Raw genomic sequence first — 18616 nt, 5'->3', positions numbered from 1 at the left:
ATACTTCGTTCCTCCTGGGTCCTATTCAGCTCTCAGGCATCCGTTCTAATCATCTAATGCTAAATTGAGTTGATCAGGCTCAATTAACAACAACAATCAGAACATTTACCCGGAACCCAATGGTCCCACTACTTTAGTTGTAACTAAATGACCCATGGCACGATCTGAATCGACCTGTTCTGATACCAAATGTAACACTCATACTAGACGTATCTAGAAAGTCTAGCACTTGCGCTATTTTTAGTATTGGATACATTAAAAATATACAACATAAAATTTCCGAATGAATAATATTTACAACAAGTCACGTTCGTATAAATAATAATACAACACATCTCATCCATACATAAAAATACATCCTTGATGTCCATAACATCCTGCAGCGGTACGAACGAACTCTTGATGAAACATCCATCCGGCTACGAACATGCATAAACATCCTGCTCATCTGAAACAAATAAGGATTGGGATGAGACATAATGTCTCAGTGAGTTCCCCTAAATCCTAGGCTATAGGCAACCTCAAGGGGAAACCTACGGTCACCACGTGTCTACAATACAACCTGACGGTTGATTATACGTGTGTGGTCATGCTTTCCTAGACGGTAGTGCATACTAGACCCGTCTTAGGCTCATCTCACTTGTTATAGGCTTCACATCCTATACGTGTCATGGCGGCCGAGGGGGAATCTAGGACCGCATTGCCAAGAATACGTTCTTCGTATCGAGGCCTAAACATAACATATCATGACACAAGTCTAAACCGGACGATTAGGGGAAACCTAAGATCGTCACCGGTATCATAATCTTTACTTGCTCTATTCCATGTCTTACACTTGTCCTATAGCATCTAGCGCTCTTGTTCTTGAACATAATTGTGCATGGAATCATTCTTACATAATCATAAACATAACATACATGGTCGTACATAAGTTCATTCATTAAGTTAGCATTGAACAAACAGATATTATCTTGATTCATTTTACGGAGATCCCCGGGTGGAGTAACCCCAAGAACAATCCCATACATGACCGATGTACATACATCGGACTCCCTCGGTGTCGTGCGGGTCCCTTACGGCTTGAACCGTTTCCCTTAGATCGAGAACCTCCCGTATCCCCCTGGCGTGGATAACAAGAGACACGAACACCTACGTCTTACTTAAAGTCTTACTCTTGCATAAAGGTCTTATACTTAACTTACATAAATGATCATCGCGAATCTATAACCTACTCGTTTAGCGGTGAATCATTTCGTGCATAATCTTGATCATACATAACTTATACCTAATGTGATTAGGTTACGTAATAGCATGGTCGTTCTCGACTATCTAAGTCGAGGTTCTATAAATTCCCAACACTTAGAGATCATATGCTACCCAAACGTAATACATGTTATCTTACTCTCGTGTACCATGTGTTGCCGATCAATGGTTAAATGTTTGCTCACCTATTTCCCTTTTTGCAACTTGAATAAGAAAACCGTAATAATAAATAGTATTGCAAACACTAACAACATTTCTTGGCAATTCATGGCACAAAGGGGTACTAATTTCTCTAATTCATAAACTAGCATTATCATGATTCTCACATGGACACACACACAAACCCAAGGTAGGAAAACTATCTAAAGAACTCACATGTATTCACTGAGATTTGCTTCAAGCTCCCAAGCTTCTACACCAAACCCTAGCCCAGCTTATCACCAACAACTCGATTCCTTGGTTCAGCACAAAACCCATATCAGTCCCCTTACTTCAAACGCTCCTCCAGGCCTCAATACTGAACCTAAAATCATGAAACCGGTACCAAAATGTCGGGCATTTCGTTAGCTAACCATAGCAACAAAGTTCACTTGATTCCAAGTTACAGAGAAAGAGTTATTACCGTTTTAGTGAAGCTCTGTCCCAAAACCCGTAAACATTTTTCCAGCGAAATACCGAACTTCAAACGCACTTTCCGAGTTCATTTCTAGTCCGAATCACATGAAGTTTATATCCGATTTGGAGGGAATTACGTGCAGAATCCAAAAATCCAGTAATTATTCAATTTTGATCAACACAATAACAGGTACGACCCCAAAAACAGAACCTGTCCAACAGCAATCACAACAGCTCCTATAGGTTCTTGAGTCTCTAGTTTTCACTTATGTATCAATTACACACTACCAGCTTATCCACAATAGTTCTATTTCATTTAACTTCACTATCAGCTTATGATTCTAGCAATTCTAAACATACATAACATATCAAAATCAAACATACATACCTTCCTTTACTCAAACATACATACCTTCCATTACTAACTTGTCCATAACAGCCCAACAAACCCACTAACACATAATCCATACCAGGATCACAAATCCAACATGCCCAAGACTTGATTTTGCAAACTTTACCAAAGAGGGATGGAGGGAAAAAGGTTCGGCCAAGATGGAGAAGAAAGGGAAAATTTAAGCATTGCAAGCTAATTGAAATGGTCTAAGTATCTTGTAGTTGCAGTTGCACGCTGATTTCATTAGGTTTTGAGTGAGATTAATGGAGTTTGAAGGTGGGAGAGAGATGGCCGACAACTAGAGAGAAGGGAGAGCAAAACCAACTTCAAAAACCTAGAGAGAGAAAGTCAAAGAGGAAATGAGATATTTTGTGCCCAACCCAAATAAATATCCCTTAAACGTGCAATTACCAAATTGCCCTTGCCTCCAGCGTCCTTAAAACGACTCTGATACTTTTCCCGTATAAAGCTGACATCTCATAAAATATTTCCATTGACTCACTTTCCATAAATTTAATTCCTCTAGCACGATCAACGAGTAATATACCGATGCTGACAGGCGGGATATTACATTAGATGTAGATGAATGTCGAACATTATTGTCATCATTTCGGGTTGATAAAAAAGCTCCTAAATCCCCCATATCTATGCCAGTGTTGCTTTGGTTCAGCATGACCCTTAGAAGAACTTGCAGTTTTTCTTCCATTGCAGCCATATCCTTTCTATGTATAGTCTCCATCTCTTGGACCTTGTCAGTTAAACTTTTCACCTCAGCAGAATGCTTTTTTTTCCATATCTGCCACTTTATTTCTTTTTAGCAGAGAAGATGTTGTAACTCTTCCATAGCAGCGCAATCTCCCTGGTTTTTCTTTTCCAAAGACAGTTTGAAAAGCTTCTGTTATACCCTAATTTTGAACCTAAAAATACTAACTCATTTCTTCTTATCTTTCATTTGATTTGTCTCTGATCAATTACATCTTTCTTTGCATTTTTATTTCAATATTATTTGCAAAATTTATATGAAAGGGTATTTTAGTCATTTCCTGCATTCAACTCATTTTGATCCTTGAAAATTGTTTGAGTCTTTTAAATTGGTTTGCATAAGTCCCTGTTTCAATCTCATGTCAAAATTCATTTCAAAAAAATATCAGTTGAGTCATTTTTTAGTCAGTTTAGCCCCTAGGGGCATTTTAGTCATTTCCTATGTCAAAATTTCTTTCAGTCTTTTAAAAAATTTGTTTGAGCTCTTTCAAATAGTTTGAATAAGTCTTCATTTCAATTCTATGTCAAAGTCCATTTCAAAAATTGCATTTGAAGTCATTTTGAGTCAGTTTTGCCCCTAGGGGCATTTTAGTCTTTTCAAGAGTCAAAACTCTGTTCAAATCTTAAAAATTGTCTCTGTGTCTTTCAAATTGGTCTAAATAAACTTTTGTTTCAATTCTCTGTTAAAAATCCATTTTAAAATTTGCACCTGAGTCATTTTCAGTCGTTTTAGTCCCTGGGGGCATTTTGGTCATTTCACGTAAAATTTCTGATTCATTTTAATCTGCTTTGTTGTTTTTAATCGTCTCGCTTTACGTTAATTTTCAATTTACTTTTTCAATTCAATTTTAGTTTTAATTTTCATTTTGGTCCTCGTACTTTTGTTATTTACATTTTAATCCTTTTTAAGTGTGTTAAGTCCAAGCGCCACGTGTCCAAATGCTATTAGTCCACAAAAGTTTGTTAGAGTTCAGTGCCACATGTCCCACTCCAATTGGCCCAAAGCTTACCATGTCACCTATAAAAGTCAAGGTTGGTCAAAGTGCAACACATTTCAATCATTTTTACACAAAAAAATCATAAAAAATTTAATTTCTCTTCTCCCACTTTTCTTCTCTCACGTGGCCACTCCTTTAACCACCATTCCAACCAACTTAAACCACCACTCCACCACCATAACTAACTCACTCCACCACCATAACCAACTCTCTCCACCCTCCAAACCTCCACAACAACCTCCTTCTTTCACATTCCACCACCACCTCCATCAAAACCACCACAAAAACCAATTCAAATCTGTCCAATAACACCACCAAAACCGCACCATTTTCAAGCAAGAACTGAACCAAATCCAATTCCGACGAAGGTTCAGTTGCACCGATTCAATCACAATCGCATTAGCAAGAACAGCAACGGCAACAGAAACAAGAAAAAACGCAATCAACAAGAGTATTGAGGCTGAAGCCGAATCGGATTCGAAGAATAGCAAGGAGAAAGACGAAGCGGAAATTGAGCGGCACCGTCGAAGAAGAGGTAATTTCGTGTCTATCGTTATCTGTACTTCTTTCAAGCTTTCGAATATTAGAATCATCTTTCCTAGTTCTTTCTTCTTCGAATCGGATCCGGATCGGTGATTTTCGTGGAAATTGATTTCTAAAACGTGAAAGGCTTTGAAAACCGTAGAGATCTTGAACTCCGGCGTAGTGGTGACGTTTCCGGCCACCACGTCGGAGGAACAAGCTCACCGGAACTGTACAAAGAAGAAAAGGTATCGCAAGAAAGAAGAAGAGGAATGAGCTTTGTTTCTGGTTCTCGTGTTCTCAGTTTTAAATCATCCATGCCATTTCATCCTATGCGCTTACATGCACCATACTCCCATGCTCCCTATGTTTAGGACCATTGGATCTTGGACCCGATCCATCTGGATCAATCCTAGGGTCTCCATTGATTCTATTCGAAATTGGATCCCACTGCCTTGGGCTTGGGCTTTTTCTGTACGTTTTCATCAATATTTTTGCTATTCAAACATTGTTTCTTGATAGGTATACCCCTGTTTTGCCTAAAAATTCTTAATAAAAATTCCAAAACTTTTGTTCAATATTTTCTTGTCATTTTCATTAAATTTTGATATGTCTTACATATTAATCTTGATGAAAATACATGAAAATAATTCTTTGTTAATCCAATCCTTTTTTTTCATTGTCTTTGTTAAAAAACTTTGTTAAAAACTTGTAAAAACCTTGTGATTTCTTTTATACTTGTTTTGGGTGATTAAGACTTGTTTCTTGGGCCCTTTTGCATGTTGAAAATTGTTAGAAAAAATGCATGTGGGATTGTGAGTGATTGGTGTTGTTTTTTATCATATCTTGTGAAGTCTTGTTGCACATTTTAATTCCAATATCTTGGCTTATGATGCTTGGTGCTTGAAGAGTAATTTTGGGGCATTATTTGTTGTTGATCTGAAATATTTGGTGCTGTTTGTAGTGTATGACATTACTTTCTTGTGTTGTGAATTGTTTGAATATTGCTATGTGCAAAACTAGTGCAAAATAGGTCTAAAGTATGCCAAAACTTTGGAAGCTTGATGTGGCCTTGTAATTTTCATGTCATATGCTGAAATAAAACCCTTTGGAAATTTGCAAAGGATATGAAAATTATAGGTCATGATCTTGCTTTCATATCATGGTAGATTTTAGGCATGTCTTTGCCACTTTTTAGTGCTAATTCTCATTGATTTGCTTAATGTTTTCTTGCCTATCTCTTCTATCATTTTGTGCCTTATATTACTAACCATCTTGTTCATCATTTCATAAGCATTCCCATCTCATCCCATATTCACCTTTATTTTCTTGCAATTTAATTTTTTGCCAAGAACTAGTATGTAAATCTAGGTATTTTGTAATATTTTTCTTATGCCTTTAAATTCTTGCAAGACCATAGAATGTAAACTAGGGCATGATGTAATAAGGACAATGGACTCTAATAATGTACACCGACACAAGCACCGACACATGCACACACACCACTTTAGATATATGCTTAGAATATGCATGTTTAGATGTATGTTTAGGATTGTATGTTTAGATGAATGCTTAGGATTTACACTTAGAAAAATCAATTTCCCAAAAAATATGAACAACATCACTCAAATATTTTTCCAAAGAAACCTTGGGATCAAAATCCCATTGAATTTTCCCTTTATTTTCTTAATCAAACTTTAATGAAAATTAATCATACTTGACTTCTTTTTCCAAAATGACTAATCAAACCCCACTTTTTTTCACAATCTCATGCCTTTAAGGCCTCTCAATCTCCATTCTTCAAAATTCCATTTTCAAACTTAAAATCAACCAACAAAAACAAAAACATTTTTTGAAAGAGAACTACGGTGGATTTGATCCCTTAAACGGGTACGTAGGCAAGGAACAAAATTCCTTCAATTCAAATAAAATAAAATCCAAAAACATTCTTCTCCCTCCAATTCTTCACTTAGAATATTCTTAGGTTTAATATCACTTTCTTAAAATAGCATTTAAAAATAAAGCGCGCGCGTAGAAATTAAAGACGGTTCCTATAGGATACTATAGTCGTTATGGGTGCCAAACACCTTCCCGTAGCGAAAACAACTCCCGGACCTCGATTCTCAAGGGTTTTGCTTACTTTTTCCCTTCCCAAGAAAAAATAAGATATCACCGGTTTAAAAGGTTCAAACGTAATCAATGTTTGACACCCGAAAACCAAGATAAAACAGCTGGCGACTTCACTGGGGAGATTCGAGAGTTACGCCTAGTCTTTATTTCCACGCTTGCGCTCTTTTTACTTGTTTCTTTTACTTACTTTCCTATGTGAATAAATGTTTAATTTCTTGCAAACGTGTGGGGTGAGAATATCAAAAGTCCTGCACCCGGGCTGAGTGAAGTTAGGATTTAGGAGGGATATAATCGACAATTCATTCCGGGGGTTGCCTCGTGTTTTGGATTATGCGATCAATCCCACATAGCTGAGGCATTTTGGGGGTGATGTCGTCGGCGCGTGTTGTCGCGTTTAGGCACTTTACTTCTAATTGTTCTATGACGCTATGAACCGTAGATAACCAAACCCATCCATGGCCATTTTTCTAGGACGTAGTGCGGGGGCTAAACCGAGTGTTGTCTCGAGTTTTAGTCGTCACGCGATACTACACTCAAGTTAGACCTTCCACGGATAATCATGGAGCGAGTGTTGTCTCGTGACACCATGATATACGTTGGAGAGGTTGCAACTTGGGAACCTTTTTAGAACCCGGTTACTATTTCCTAAAGCCCTAGTTTCACCGGACGCCGTGTCCACCCATGACTCCTCGACTTTGAACTTCAACCCACCATGTTTTCTCCGAACTTGAACATAATCATGCATACATGCATACATGCATAAACTTTTTCCCATGCATTTATCGGAGGACTTAGACAAGTCATCTTTTGAACATCACGGATGTGAACACCAAGTGATACCATCTCAACTAAACTTTTAGTTTTGCTCAAGATTTTCAAATAAAACTGTGTTTCTCCGTGATGTTCACAACCACTTTGACAAAGTCCTCTGACAAAAACGAGTCTTTTCGCATTTGCATATCATGCATCATATGCATCATTCATCGGTCACAAATGGCTTCCCGTGCTCATTGTCTCCTGGTTTTTCCGCCGCAGTCTGAAAGGTGGCTCGTGCTCGTAAGGTTTACCAACCGGCTAGAATTCATCAAACAAGATTATACAAGAGAAGAAACATGGCTAACCTTGAGGAAGAGAATGCCAGCCCCTCGGGCCAGCCCATTGAAGAGTCTAATCTGGACGAAATTCTGAGGCTTATTAAAAAGAGTAACTATAAGATTGTTGACCAGCTGCTGCAAACTCCATCAAAGATATCCATCTTGGCTCTGCTCATGAGCTCAGAGGCTCACAGGAAAGTGTTGATGAAAGTACTGGAACAGGCCTATGTTGATCATGAAGTCTCTGTGGATCAGTTGGATGGAATAGTGGGTAACATCACTGCTTGCAATAACTTGGGGTTTGGTGACGATGAACTCCTCGAAGCAGGGAAACACCACAACTTGGCTCTGCATATCTCGGTACACTGCAAGTCTGACATGATATCTAATGTGTTGGTGGACACTGGATCATCCTTGAATGTAATGCCTGAATCTGCACTGAGACAGTTGAGTCATCATGGAATCTCTCTGAGGGGAAGCAGCTATTTGGTTAAGGCTTTCGACGGATCTCGCAAAGATGTTCTCGGGGAAGTAGACTTGCCAATCACCATTGGTCCCGAGACATTTCAGATCACTTTCCAGGTTATGGATATCAATGCTTCTTACAGCTGTCTCCTCGGAAGGCCGTGGATTCACGACGCTGGGGCAGTAACTTCTACTTTGCATCAAAAGCTCAAGTTCGTGAAGAACGGTAAGATTGTCACTGTGCATGGTGAAGAAGCATATCTGGTTAGCCAAGTGTCATCTTTCTCTTGTGTTGAAGCAGGGTCCGCTGAAGGGACGTCATTTCAAGGCTTGACTGTTGAAGGTGCAGAACCCCGGAGGGCTAGTGCTAGCATGGCTTCATTGAAAGACGCCCAGAAGGCTGTTCAAGAAGGGCAGGCTGCTGGCTGGGGCAAAGTGATTCAGATTCTGGAAAACAAGCGTAAAGAGGGCCTTGGATTCTCCCCAACCTCAAGCGTTTCAACTGGAACTTTCTACAGTGCTGGGTCTATCAATGCTATTGCTGAAGATGCTGATGAGAGTAGTTATGTGCCTACATTTGTTATACCAGGAGGCACCGTGAGAAATTGGGAGGCCATTGATGTTCCTTTAGTCATGCATGCTTCCATGTAATGTGTCTTGTTGCTCATGTTTTTCTTTGTTTACAAAATAACAATCCCTTCGCTCTGCCCAAGGCGAAAGTGATATCATTGTAAGGGCATGTTTGTTTCGGCATTGCCGTTATCAATAAAAGTTGTCGTCTTTCCCACGACTCTTTGTTTTTTACTCTTTTTAGTGCCTTTTTCCTTGGAAATAATGGTAATGCCAGAAAGAACCAAAACATCTGTGTTTTCTTATTAATTTCAAAAATCTGCATAAAAAACATTTTTTCTAAAATCATCCCAATCATATTATGCAGATTGAACCACAATAAACCTGTTGAACACAGTGACCCTATGGTTCCTCCAAATTTTGAGTTCCCTGTATATGAAGCTGAAGATGAGGAAGATAATGAAGAGATACCGTATGAGATCACTCGACTGCTTGAACAAGAAAGAAGAGCCATTCAGCCTCACCAGGAAGAGATTGAGCTTATCAACCTGGGTACTGAAGAAAACAAGCAAGAGATCAAGATTGGTGCCGCACTTGAGCCAGAAGTGAAAAAGAAGATCACTCAGCTTCTCCATGATTATCCAGATGTCCTTGCATGGTCTTATGAAGATATGCCGGGTCTAGATCCCAAGATTGTGGAACACCGGATTCCGACAAGACCTGAATGTCCTCCTGTCAAACAGAAATTGAGAAGGTCTCGTCCAGACATGGCTCTTAAGATCAAGGTTGAAGTACAGAAGCAAATTGATGCGGGTTTCCTCATGACAGCTGAATATCCTGAATGGATTGCCAACATTGTACCAGTACCAAAGAAAGATGGGAAAGTTCGAATGTGTGTTGATTACAGAGATCTGAACAAAGCCAGTCCAAAAGATAACTTTCCATTGCCTCATATCGATGTTCTTGTTGACAGTACCGCTCAATCTAAAGTGTTCTCCTTCATGGATGGTTTCTCTGGTTACAACCAGATACGGATGTCACCTGAGGATAGAGAAAAGACGTCCTTCATCACTCCATGGGGAACGTTCTGTTATAAAGTGATGCCGTTTGGCTTGATAAATGCTGGTGCTACCTATCAAAGGGGTATGACCACTCTGTTTCATGATATGATTCACAAGGAGATTAAAGTATATGTTGATGATATGATTGTGAAGTCAAGTGATGAGGAGCAGCATGTTGTGTATTTGAAAAAGATGTTTGAAAGATTGAGAAAGTACAAGCTGCGTTTGAATCCTAACAAGTGCACATTTGGTGTAAGATCTGGAAAGTTGCTAGGCTTCATTGTCAGCCAAAGAGGCATTGAAGTTGATCCTGACAAAGTCCGAGCCATCAGAGAGATGTCGGCCCCTCAAACTGAGAAGCAAGTCAGAGGTTTCCTTGGACGCCTAAATTATATTTCAAGATTCATATCTCACATGACTACTACCTGCGGACCAATTTTCAAATTGCTCAGAAAGAATCAACCTGTTGTATGGAATGATGAATGTCAGGAAGCTTTTGATAGCATTAAAGAATACCTGTTAGAACCACCTATCCTTGTCCCGCCAGTGGAAGGAAGGCCTTTGATTATGTATCTGTCAGTGTTAGATGATTCTGTGGGTTGTGTCCTCGGTCAACAAGACGAGACTGGAAAAGAAAGAGCATGCTATCTACTATCTGAGCAAGAAATTCACTGACTGTGAGACTCGGTATACAATGCTTGAAAAGACTTGTTGTGCTTTAGCTTGGGCTACCAAACGCCTGCGTCATTATATGGTGAATCATACAACTTGGTTGATATCCCGAATGGATCCAATCAAGTACATCTTTGAGAAGCCTGCTGTTACTGGAAAGATTGCACGTTGGCAAAGTTGTTGTCTGAATATGATATTGTGTACAAAGCTCAGAAAGCAATCAAAGGAAGTGTCCTTGCTGAGCATCTTGCTTGTCAACCTCTTGATGATTACCAGCCAATTAAGTTTGATTTCCCTGATGAAGAGATTATGTATCTAAAAGCAAAAGACTGTGAAGAACCACTGATCAATGAAGGGCCGGACCCCAATAGCAAGTGGGGATTGGTGTTTGATGGTGCTGTTAATGCTTATGGTAAAGGAATTGGGGCCATCATTGTAACTCCGCAGGGGCACCACATTCCTTTCACTGCGCGAATCACTTTTGAATGCACCAACAACATAGCTGAGTATGAAGCATGCATCTTGGGCATTGAAGAAGCCCTTGACCTGAGAATCAAACACCTTGATATCTATGGAGATTCTGCACTTGTTATTAATCAGATAAAGGGTGAATGGGAGACTCATCATGAGAAGCTGATCCCTTACCGTGACTATGCCAGACGTCTGTTGACATACTTTACAAAAGTTGAACTGCACCACATCCCTCGGGATGAGAATCAGATGGCTGACGCTCTTGCTACTTTGTCTTCCATGTTTCGTGTCAATCACTGGAATGATGTGCCTGTAATCAAAGTACAGCGTCTTGATAGACCCGCTCATGTGTTTACTATTGAAAATACGCCGGATCAGGCTGACGAAGATGTGAATGATAAAAAGCCTTGGTATTATAACATCAAACAATTCTTGCAAAATCGTGAATATCCACCTGGTGCTTCCAACAGGGATAAAAAGACTTTGAGACGATGGGCTAGCAGATTCCTTCTGGACGGAGAAATCCTATACAAGAGGAACTACGACATGGTCTTGTTAAGGTTGACAAGCAAGAAGCTGAGAAATTGATGCATGATGTACATGACGGTACCTTTGGGACCCATGCTTCAGGTCACACCATGTCAAGAAAACTGTTAAGAGCCGGCTATTACTGGATAACTATGGAGCGTGACTGCCACAAACATGCTAAAAGATGCCACAAGTGTCAAATTTATGCTGACAAGATTCATGTGCCTCCACATGCCCTCAATGTTATATCTTCCCCATGGCCTTTCTCTATGTGGGGCATTGACATGATCGGAAGAATTGAACCGAAGGCTTCCAATGGACATCGTTTCATTCTAGTGGCAATTGATTATTTCACCAAGTGGGTTGAAGCTGCCTCCTATGCCAATGTGACCAAGCAAGTGGTTGTCAAGTTTATCAAGAATAACATCATCTGTCGATATGGTGTTCCCAACAAGATCATCACTAACAATGGTTCCAATCTGAACAATAGCATGATGCAAGCTTTATGTGAAGAATTCAAGATTGAACATCACAACTCTTCTCCTTATAGACCTCAGATGAATGGTGCAGTTGAGGCCGCTAACAAGAACATCAAGAAGATTGTTCAGAAGATGGTCACTACTTACAAAGACTGGCATGAAATGCTACCTTTTGCCTTGCATGGTTACCGTACTACAGTGCGCAGTTCAACCGGGGAAACTCCTTTCTCTTTGGTATATGGTATGAAGGCAGTTCTCCCTCTGGAAGTGGAGATTCCCTCTCTTCGAGTGACCATGGAAGCAAAATTAACTGAGGCTGAATGGTGTCAAAGTCGGTATGATCAATTGAATCTGATTGAAGAGAAACGTATGGATGCTATGGCTCATGGACAGTTGTATCAAGTGCGAATGAAGAATGCTTTTGACAAGAAAGTCCGTCCTCGAGAATTCAAGGAAGGCGAACTTGTATTGAAAAGAAGGATAGGCCAGCAACCCGACCCAAGGGGCAAGTGGACACCTAACTATGAAGGTCCTTATGTTGTCAAGAAGGCTTTCTCTGGTGGTGCTTTGATTCTTACACACATGGATGGTGTTGAACTCCCAAATCCTGTCAATGCCGATATAGTCAAGAAATACTTTGTCTAAAAAGAAAAGAACAGCGTGGTAGGTCGAAAACCCGAAAGGGCGGCCTAGGCAAAAATGCGCTTCCCGGTGGGTCGAAAACCCGAAAGGGCGATCCAGGCAAAAGTTAGGGACAAAAAAAAATGAATATGAAAAAGCTCGCTGAGATTGTACGCAACTCAGGCAAGAATGAGCGCCTCGATGAACCGAAAACCCGAAAGGGCGGGTCATGCAAAAATGAGGTTGATAAAAGACAAGTAACTATATCTGGCAAATCACCATCACCCCTTGGGGCATCTGCAACTGTCAATGATCATCTTCATCAGAAGCTTCTGTACTTGTGAATTCAAAATTTCTATGAAATGTAGCGGTCATCGTGTTCAATGTATCACCAACCAATAAAATTACCATTTTCCAAGCTTTGTAAATCCGTGAAGTCATGCCTTTGGCTGACTTTCACTCTTCTACATCAATTTGAGCATGTGCTATTGTTTGAAACTCTATTTTTCCTTCTACTTTCAATGCTATATACAAAATATTTTCTTTCCATTTGATAATGTTAATGTCTGAAACAAACATCTTTTGAAAATTGAAAAATCTTTTTCTGTCTATTCTGAAAACAAACCTGAGCAATAGGGTACATTTCAATGAAACATGCATGAATGAATGAGTGTCAATGTCTATTTCAATACATGTTACAAGCAGGTTACTCCCCAAGATGATCTGTGGTCAATGGCAAGAATGAAAAAACAGAATAAAAAATTGGAAAAAATACAAATGAAAAGCTCGCTAAGTTGAAAACCCGAAAGGGCGGCTTAGGCAAAAATGAGCACCCCGCTGATTGACAACCTATGAAGGCAATTCAGGCAAAAATGGGGCAATGAAAAGAATTTATTCCCCGGTGAATCGAAAACCCGAAAGGGCGGTTCAGGCAAAAATGGGATGGAAAAATGAAAGAATGAAAAATGAAATATTGAAAAGTGTTGACCACAGATGCGAACATCCAATGTTTACCCAGCACTGACACGCCTAGCAACGGCGACCTGTATCCAAGGGCCTTCCAAGGGTCCCTCCTTTACAAGTTTTATTGCCCTCAGCTATGGTTTCGATGCGTCTTTCAACGACGATCTCTCCAAAGAGGTTTTCCCCTGTAAATATGTTGCAGCACGAGCCACTACGTGCCCAATCTTCCAATGTTTTGTCTGCCTTTGTGAAACTTCTCTGTCAAGTTACAAACCAATCATGCATTTCAAGCATTCATACATGCATAATCATGCATTTTATGTGCTCATACATTCAATAATCTTGTTATACCATACATACATACTGCATTTCCAAGTTTCAACTGTCAAAGTTCCATTCAATTTCCAATTTCAATCCAATTTCAATTTCGACTCAATCCAAATTTCAACTGTCAAACTCAATTTCACAATCCAGCTTCCAATCCAATTCCAATCTCAATTTCAAATCATTTCAACTGTCAAATTCGATGCAATCTCAACTCTCCAATCTCAATTTCAAATCATTTCAATTGTCAAATTCGAAGCAATCTCAATTCCAATTTCAATTCAATCCAATCTCAATTTCAATTCAATCTCAATTCGAAGCAATCTCAATTTCAATTTCAATGTCAATCTCCAATTTCAGTCCAATCTCAATTTCAATTCAATGTCAATGTCAATTTCAATTTTCAATTCAATTCCAATCCAATCTCAATGTCAATTTCAACTCTCAATTCAATGTCTATGTCTATGTCTCTGATTATTCTCATCTTTCAATGCCTCTTTCAAATGTCAACTTTCACTTCAATTCAAATCAATGTCAATTCACTCTCAATTTGCTTTTGGGCCAACAAAAATGGTCATGTCTATTTTCAAATCAAATCAATGTCAACTTACTCTCAATTTGAATCCTTCTAAATCCAACTTCCAATTTGTATCTTGTTATCGGTCAAGTGGCAAGTTCGATCCAAAGAACAGCTTGTACCTGCTTATATGTCTATGTTTCCGGTCAAACGGCAAGTTCGATCCAAAGAACAGTTTGTACCCTTTGCTTATGTTTTGTTATCGGTCAAACGGCAAGTTCGATCCAAAGAACAGTTTGCACCTATTTACATGTTGTGGTATTGATCAAGTGGCAGGTTCGATCCAAAGAACAGCTTGTATCTACCCTTTGTCTATATCTCCGATCAAGTGGCAAGTTCGATCCAAAGAACAGCTTGTATCTGCCTATATGGCTATATTTTTAATCAAGTGGCAAGTTCGATCCAAAGAACAGCTTGTACCCCCTTTCTTGTTTGTATTTCTTGGTCAAGTGGCAGGTTCGATCCAAAGAACAGCTTGTACCTATCTTTTGTTTGTATCTCTCGGTCAAGTGGCAGGTTCGATCCAAAGAACAGCTTGTACCCATCTCTTGTTTGTATCTCTCGGTCAAGTGGCAGGTTCGATCCAAAGAACAGCTTGTGCCTATCTTTTGTCCCCTGGTTTGTCTACCCTGTCAATATCTACCTAAATCCCCAGTGATATGACATGCTCTGTTAGAATCCAGTTGCTTGTCTTGCATTCATAATCAAAATGTTGCATGACATTCATGTTTTAAAAATCTAAGGGCGTATTTTTATGTCCAAAAGCAGTGCAAATGTCCATTTCAAAAATTGCATTTGAAGTCATTTTGAGTCAGTTTTGCCCCTAGGGGCATTTTAGTCTTTTCAAGAGTCAAAACTCTGTTCAAATCTTAAAAATTGTCTCTGAGTCTTTCAAATTGGTTTAAATAAACTTTTGTTTCAATTCTCTGTTAAAAATCCATTTTAAAATTTGCATCTGAGTCATTTGCAGTCGTTTTAGTCCCTGGGGGCATTTTGGTCATTTCACGTAAAATTTCTGATTCATTTTAATCTACTTTGTTGTTTTTAATCGTCTCGCTTTACGTTAATTTTCAATTTACTTTTTCAATTCAATTTTAGTTTTAATTTTCATTTTGGTCCTCGTACTTTTGTTATTTACATTTTAATCCTTTTTAAGTGTGTTAAGTCCAAGCGCCACGTGTCCAAATGCTATTAGTCCACAAAAGTTTGTTAGAGTTCAGTGCCACATGTCCCACTCCAATTGGCCCAAAGCTTACCATGTCACCTATAAAAGTCAAGGTTGGTCAAAGTGCAACACATTTCAATCATTTTTACACAAAAAAATCATAAAAAATTTAATTTCTCTTCTCCCACTTTTCTTCTCTCACGTGGCCACTCCTTTAACCACCATTCCAACCAACTTAAACCACCACTCCACCACCATAACTAACTCACTCCACCACCATAACCAACTCTCTCCACCCTCCAAACCTCCACAACAACCTCCTTCTTTCACATTCCACCACCACCTCCATCAAAACCACCACAAAAACCAATTCAAATCTGTCCAATAACACCACCAAAACCGCACCATTTTCAAGCAAGAACTGAACCAAATCCAATTCCGACGAAGGTTCAGTTGCACCGATTCAATCACAATCGCATTAGCAAGAACAGCAACGGCAACAGAAACAAGAAAAAACGCAATCAACAAGAGTATTGAGGCTGAAGCCGAATCGGATTCGAAGAATAGCAAGGAGAAAGACGAAGCGGAAATTGAGCGGCACCGTCGAAGAAGAGGTAATTTCGTGTCTATCGTTATCTGTACTTCTTTCAAGCTTTCGAATATTAGAATCATCTTTCCTAGTTCTTTCTTCTTCGAATCGGATCCGGATCGGTGATTTTCGTGGAAATTGATTTCTAAAACGTGAAAGGCTTTGAAAACCGTAGAGATCTTGAACTCCGGCGTAGTGGTGACGTTTCCGGCCACCACGTCGGAGGAACAAGCTCACCGGAACTGTACAAAGAAGAAAAGGTATCGCAAGAAAGAAGAAGAGGAATGAGCTTTGTTTCTGGTTCTCGTGTTCTCAGTTTTAAATCATCCATGCCATTTCATCCTATGCGCTTACATGCACCATACTCCCATGCTCCCTATGTTTAGGACCATTGGATCTAGGACCCGATCCATCTGGATCAATCCTAGGGTCTCCATTGATTCTATTCGAAATTGGATCCCACTGCCTTGGGCTTGGGCTTTTTCTGTACGTTTTCATCAATATTTTTGCTATTCAAACATTGTTTCTTGATAGGTATACCCCTGTTTTGCCTAAAAATTCTTAATAAAAATTCCAAAACTTTTGTTCAATATTTTCTTGTCATTTTCATTAAATTTTGATATGTCTTACATATTAATCTTGATGAAAATACATGAAAATAATTCTTTGTTAATCCAATCCTTTTTTTTCATTGTCTTTGTTAAAAAACTTTGTTAAAAACTTGTAAAAACCTTGTGATTTCTTTTATACTTGTTTTGGGTGATTAAGACTTGTTTCTTGGGCCCTTTTGCATGTTGAAAATTGTTAGAAAAAATGCATGTGGGATTGTGAGTGATTGGTGTTGTTTTTTATCATATCTTGTGAAGTCTTGTTGCACATTTTAATTCCAATATCTTGGCTTATGATGCTTGGTGCTTGAAGAGTAATTTTGGGGCATTATTTGTTGTTGATCTGAAATATTTGGTGTTGTTTGTAGTGTATGACATTACTTTCTTGTGTTGTGAATTGTTTGAATATTGCTATGTGCAAAACTAGTGCAAAATAGGTCTAAAGTATGCCAAAACTTTGGAAGCTTGATGTGGCCTTGTAATTTTCATGTCATATGCTGAAATAAAACCCTTTGGAAATTTGCAAAGGATATGAAAATTATAGGTCATGATCTTGCTTTCATATCATGGTAGATTTTAGGCATGTCTTTGCCACTTTTTAGTGCTAATTCTCATTGATTTGCTTAATGTTTTCTTGCCTATCTCTTCTATCATTTTGTGCCTTATATTACTAACCATCTTGTTCATCATTTCATAAGCATTCCCATCTCATCCCATATTCACCTTTATTTTCTTGCAATTTAATTTTTTGCCAAGAACTAGTATGTAAATCTAGGTATTTTGTAATATTTTTCTTATGCCTTTAAATTCTTGCAAGACCATAGAATGTAAACTAGGGCATGATGTAATAAGGACAATGGACTCTAATAATGTACACCGACACAAGCACCGACACATGCACACACACCACTTTAGATATATGCTTAGAATATGCATGTTTAGATGTATGTTTAGATGAATGCTTAGGATTTACACTTAGAAAAATCAATTTCCCAAAAAATATGAACAACATCACTCAAATATTTTTCCAAAGAAACCTTGGGATCAAAATCCCATTGAATTTTCCCTTTATTTTCTTAATCAAACTTTAATGAAAATTAATCATACTTGACTTCTTTTTCCAAAATGACTAATCAAACCCCACTTTTTTTCACAATCTCATGCCTTTAAGGCCTCTCAATCTCCATTCTTCAAAATTCCATTTTCAAACTTAAAATCAACCAACAAAAACAAAAACATTTTTTGAAAGAGAACTACGGTGGATTTGATCCCTTAAACGGGTACGTAGGCAAGGAACAAAATTCCTTCAATTCAAATAAAATAAAATCCAAAAACATTCTTCTCCCTCCAATTCTTCACTTAGAATATTCTTAGGTTTAATATCACTTTCTTAAAATAGCATTTAAAAATAAAGCGCGCGCGTAGAAATTAAAGACGGTTCCTATAGGATACTATAGTCGTTATGGGTGCCTAACACCTTCCCGTAGCGAAAACAACTCCCGGACCTCGATTCTCAAGGGTTTTGCTTACTTTTTCCCTTCCCAAGAAAAAATAAGATATCACCGGTTTAAAAGGTTCAAACGTAATCAATGTTTGACACCCGAAAACCAAGATAAAACAGCTTCAACCGAAGACGGACCAGAATTTGTGATCAAATCTTGAAGATTTGTCTTGCAAAATCAAAAAAACATTAGTTGACTACGTAAAGTCATTTTTGAGGATAAAATCATGATTATTTTTATTCC

The 18616-nt window shown here is 38.7% G+C and overlaps 1 long non-coding RNA gene across 1 annotated transcript; it reads right to left on the bottom strand.

Moving 5' to 3' along the window:
• Nucleotides 1–207: 207 nt before the first annotated feature.
• LOC146915223 (uncharacterized) lies at nucleotides 208–1879 on the bottom strand. Its single transcript, XR_015014511.1, has 2 exons — nucleotides 1639–1879; nucleotides 208–448 (listed from the first exon to the last, which is right to left on the bottom strand). It is a non-coding gene; the product is annotated as an uncharacterized LOC146915223 (long non-coding RNA).
• Between the last annotated feature and the right edge of the window lie 16737 nt (nucleotides 1880–18616).

This window comes from Medicago sativa, chromosome 6, assembly GCF_051527215.1.
Source record: "Medicago sativa cultivar Bolivia chromosome 6, Bolivia_mono, whole genome shotgun sequence".
NCBI lineage: Eukaryota > Viridiplantae > Streptophyta > Magnoliopsida > Fabales > Fabaceae > Medicago > Medicago sativa.
This window is presented reverse-complemented; position numbering and strand designations above follow the sequence as displayed.